The following is a 5,572-nucleotide window of genomic DNA, read 5'->3' as shown; positions in this document are numbered from 1 at the left end:
TTTCCAAAAAGGGTGGATTAATTTACCTTCCCACTGGCAGTGTATATGCATTCCATTTACTACACAGCACTGCCAACATCTGTTGTTTTTTGCCTTTTTAGTAATAGTTCTTCTGACTGGTGTGACATGGTATCTCATTGTAGTTTTGAATTGAGTTTCTTTGATAATTAGTGACATGGAGCATTTTTTCATATTTGTTGGCTACTTGTTTATCTTCCTTTAAAAAGTGTCTGTTTAGATTTTTTGTCCTTTTTTAATGGAGTTATTTGGATTTTGCTTATTGGTTCATTATGGATTGTGGATATTAGGCCTTTGTTGAATGTGTATTTTGCAAGTATTTTCTGTTTCATTCTGCTAGGTTGTCTGGTTACTCTACTGATAGTGTCCCTTGCTGTGCAGAAGCTCTTTAGGTTAATTAGGTCCCCTTTGTCAATTTTTGTTTTTGTAGCAATTGGTTTTGAGGAATTAGTCATAAATTCTTTCTCAAGACATGTCCATAATGGTGTTTTTCTTAGATTTTCTTGTAGGATTCTTAAAGTTTGAGGTCTTACATTAAAATCTTTAATCTATCTTGAATTAATTTTTGTACATGGTAAAAAGAAGGGTTCTAGTTTCATTCTTTTGCATATGGCTAGCCAGCTGACCCAGCATCACTTATTGAATAGAAAATACTTTCGCCATTGCTTACTTTTTGTTAGCTTTGTTGAAAATCAGATGGCCATAGATGTGTGGCTTTATTTCTGGGTTCTCTATTCTGTTCCACTGGTCTATGTGTCTGTTTTTGTACCAGTACCATGCTGTTTGGGTCATCGCTGCCTTGTAGTGTAGTTTGAAGTCAGGTAATGTGATGCTTCCAACTTTGTTCTTTTTGCTTAGGATGGCATTGACTATTTAATTTTTGATTTCATACGAACTTTAAAATAGTTTTTCTAGTTTTGTGCAAATGGTGTTGGTAGTTTGATGGGAATAGCTTTTTATCTGTAGATTGTTTTGGGCAGTGTAACCATTTTAATGATAATGATTTGTTTATGTCATTCTTTATTTCTTTTAGGAGTGTTTTGTAGTTATCCTCATAGAATATTTTACCTCCTTGGTTAGATGTATTCTGAGGCATTTTATTTGTGCGTGCATGGCTACTGTAAATGAGACTGTGTTCCTCACTGGGCTCTCAGTTTGAATGTTATTGGTGTATAGAAAAGCTAGTAATTTTTATACATTGGTTTTATATCCTGAAACTTTACTGAAGACATTTATCAGTTTCAGGAGTCTTTCGATGGGAGACTTCAGGGTTTTCTAGTTATAGAATCATTTCATCTATGAACAGAGGCACTTTGACTTCTTCTCTTCCTATTTCAATGCCTTTTATTTCTTTCTGTTGCCTGATTGCTCTGGCTAGCACATCCAGTACTATTTTAAATAGCAGTGATGAGATGGACATCCTTGTCTTGTTTCAGTCTTCAAGAGGAACAGTTCCCAGTTTTACCTGTTCAGTCTGATGTTGGCTGTGATTTTGTCATAGCTGGCTCATTATTTTAAGGAATGTTTCTTGGATGTCTAGTCTGTTGAGACCTTTTATTATTAGGGAATGTTGGATTTTATTAAAAGTTTTTTTTTCCTGTGTCTTTTGAGATGATCATATCATTTTTGTTCATAATTGTTTTTATGTGGTGAATCACGTTTATTGATTTCTGTATGTTAAACCAACTTTGCATCCCAGGAATGAAGCCTACTGGTTCTTGGTGAATAAGTTTTGATATGTTATTTGCATTTGATTTGCTATTTGCATTTGATTTGCTAGTTATTTTGCAGAGAATTTTTGTATCTATATTAATCAGAGATATATGCTGTAATTTTCTTATTTTTGTGGGTGTTTGCTAGGCTTTGGTATCAGGGTGATGCTTGCTTTCTAGAATGAATTAGAGAGAAGTCCCTCCTCCTCGATTCCTTAGAATAGTTTCAGTAGAGTTGATGCCAGGTCTTCTTTGTAAGTCTGGTGGAATTTGTGAATCTATCTTTGTCTTTGTTTTCTTTTTTTTCTTTTTTTGGCTGATTTTTTTTTTTTATTACGGATTGAATTTTAGAACTCAAGATTGGTCTGTTCAGTGTTTCAATTTCTTCTTAATTCAATTTTGGAAGATTGTACGTTTCTAGGAATTTATATATTTTCTCTAGACTTTCTAATTTGTGTTCATAGAGGGGTCCCTAACAGTCTCTGAGGAAATTTTTCATTTCTGTGGGATAGCTTGTAATGCCACCTTTGTTGTTTCTGATTATCCTTATTTGGATCTCTGTTTTTTTATCTTTGATAATTTAGTTAGTGCTCCTTCAATATTGTTTATTCTTTTAAAAATGGCTTTTGCTTTTGTTCATTTTTTGTACAGATTTTTGGGTTTCAATTTCATTCAGTTCTCTCTGTAGCTTAATTTTCCCCTGCTAGCTTTGGTGATAGTTTATTCTTATTTTGTGTCATATTATATAATTAGTTTGAGATTTTTCTAGTTTTTGGAGTAGGTATTTAGCACTGTGAACTTTTCTCTTGACACTGCTTTTGCTGAATTCTAGAGATTTTGATGTGTTGTGTCTCTCTTTTCATTTATTTCAAAGACTTTTTTAAAATTTCTGGATTAACGTTTTGTTTACCTTGAAGTCATTCAGAAGCAAGATGTTTGATTTCCATGTAATTTTGTCTTTTTCAGGGATATTTTTGGTACTGTTTTCTATTTTTACTCCACTGTTGTCTGAGACTATGGTTGGTATGATTTCACATTTTTTGAATTTATTGAGACTTGCTTTAAGATCAAGTAATGTGGTCAATCTTGGAGAATGCTCTGTGTATAATAGAGAATAATATACATTCTGTGGTTGACAGGTGAAGTACAATATTGATGTTTATTCTGCCCAATTTGTCAAGTGTCGAGTTTATGTACAGAATTTCTTTGCTAGGTTTCTGTCTAATACTGTCAGTCAGGTGTTGCAGTCTCTCACTCTGCTTCTATGGTTGTCTAAGTTTTTCATAGGTTTAGAAGTTCTTCTATTATGAATCTGGGTGCTCCAGTACTGGAAGTGTATATATTTAGGAAAATTTTAAGTCTTCTTTTTACATTGGACCTTTATCATTATGTAACACTCTTTTCTATTCTTTATTTTACTGTTGTTGGTTTAAAGTCTGTTGTATCTGATACAAAATTAGAGACTCTGCTCTTTTTTGTTTTCCATTTGTATGGTACATCTTTCTCCAACCCTTTACTTTGAGTCTATGGGTGTCATTACTTATGGAATTGGTCTTTTGAAGACAGCAGATGGATGGGTCTTATTTCTTTATCCAGCTTGCCACTGTGTGTCTTTTTTTTTTTTTTTTTTTTTTTTGAGACAGAGTCTTGCTCTGTCACCCAGACCTGGAGTGTAGTGGCACAATCTCAGCTCACTGCAACCTCTGTCTCCCGGTCCAAGTGATTCTCCTGCTAATTTTTGTATTTTTAGTAGAGACGAGGTTTTACCTGGTTGGCCAGGCTGGTCTCGAACTCGTGATCTCAGGTGATCCACCAACCTTGGCCACCCAAAGTGCTGGAATTACAGACATGAGCCACCTTGCTTGGCCCCACTCTATGCCTTTTAAGTGGGGGCATTTAGACCATTTACATTCAGAGTTAATATTGATATGTGAGGTTTTGGTCCTATTGTGAAGATTTTAGCTACTTTCTTTGTAATTTCTGGTAAAAATATGGATCTAATTTGTGAATAATCCCCGCTCAGGGGTCATACTAATCTTCTATGTATCATTTCAATTTTATGTGCTGTCGAAACAAGCATGATTTAGCATAATTCTTAAAAGTCATAGGATTTTCGAAATGGTAAATAAGCATTGGATTCAACTTTAAGTCACTAGCTGCATTAGATTCTAATAAGAGAATCAGTCTGCTTTTTGAAGTTTTGAAGTGAGGCATTGAGTTTTCCTCTCTAACTATGAAAGTCTTAGATAGCATCTTCTTTCAATATAAGGCTGCACTGTCTACACTGAAAATCTGTTATTTAGTGTAGACACCTTCATTCATTATCTCAAATATTGTGTATAACTTGCTGCAGTTTTTATACCAGCACTTTCTATCTCATCTTGCATTTTATGTTATAGAGATGGTTTCTTCCATTAAACTTCATGAACCAACTTCTGCTAACTTCGTGTGTGTGTGTGTGTGTGTGTGTGTGTGTGTGTGTGTGTGTGTGTAGGCAGCTTTCTTATCTTTCTAGGCCTTCATAAAACTGAAAAAAAGTTAAGCCCTGGCTTTGGATGAGGCTTTGGCTTGAGGGAATGCTGTGCCTGGTTTGATCTTTTACCCAGACCCCTAAATCTTTCTCCATATCAGTGATAAGGTAATTACACTTTATCATTCATATGCCCATGTAAGTAGCAATTTTAATTACCTTCAAAACTTTTGCCATTGCATTACAACATGACTGTTTAGCACATCCTTTGCCTGTCTCAGTTTTCAACATGCCTTCCTTGCTAACATTAATCATGTTCACTTTTGATTTAAAATGTGATAACTGTGACTCCTCTCATTTAAACACTTAAAAGCTATTGTAGTTTTTTTTTCATTCCAACATTATTTTAAATCATGCAATTCATTGTTTCATGTTATCCATAGTTTGTCTTGTTTTATTTCTTAAAATTGCAGACTTTTAAAATATTTGAGAATAAGATGCAACTTTTTCTTTAGTGAAAATCTCTCAATATAACCCAAAGTACTTTCTGGCTTAATAGCATATGCAAAAGTTACAGAGTACACTTTGAATTTCTCTAAAGCCCGATTAATGTATTCTTAACATATCAGGTATAAACACACCCATTTAGCATATTTTTGATAAGGAAAAACTGTTCTACATTTTTTGACATTTTCCTTGGTAGAAGGAGAAAAATGTGCCTTACTTACCATTACTATGTTTCTGCAAGTAACAAAAGAAATTCTAGAACAGATAGAGTTACATCTTCAACAATAATAAAAATATTCAAATATTGTAAAGTATAAATATAATACTTTTTGTTTTGGTTTGTTTCATTTTGAGAGACTGGGATTTGTGAGGGAAATGTGCCACTCCCACCATCAGGTTCAGAGCCATGGGTCAGACATTTTACCTAGGTGGAAAGAAAGATCATAAAACAGAGAAATCACAAACAATTTTGGAAGGAATTGACTTTATTACCAAGACATAGTGGTGAAGCTTGAGGTTAAGAATGCTTTCAAAAGTAAGGGAAGTCATCATAAAAAGTAATTAAGAGGAAACTGGACATTATATCATTGATATAAGTTAACTATAAGACAGCTAAATTTTCAGGGAGAGGCAAGAATAAAGACATTTGAGAAGAGCCCTCTTAAAGTCACAACAAATCTCAAGCATTGACCATAAAAAGGTATTTCTACAAGGAGTCCAAAATTAATTGGATCAGTCTGTGGAGCAATTTATATCTCAGGCATATTTAAAGCAATAGAGTGATTAGCCATTGATTAGCTTTGCCTGCCAGATAAATTTGGTTGGTTTAGGAGACAGGCCAAAAGAGTACTGCCACAATTCTCAC

At 34.0% G+C, this 5,572-nt stretch overlaps 1 pseudogene; it reads right to left on the bottom strand.

The window, feature by feature from the left end:
- Nucleotides 1–3,715: 3,715 nt before the first annotated feature.
- On the bottom strand, nucleotides 3,716–3,808 carry LOC112426660 (U6 spliceosomal RNA; annotated as a pseudogene).
- Between the last annotated feature and the right edge of the window lie 1,764 nt (nucleotides 3,809–5,572).

Source organism: Macaca nemestrina, chromosome 16 (assembly GCF_043159975.1).
Source record: "Macaca nemestrina isolate mMacNem1 chromosome 16, mMacNem.hap1, whole genome shotgun sequence".
NCBI classification, from domain to species: domain Eukaryota; kingdom Metazoa; phylum Chordata; class Mammalia; order Primates; family Cercopithecidae; genus Macaca; species Macaca nemestrina.
This window is presented reverse-complemented; position numbering and strand designations above follow the sequence as displayed.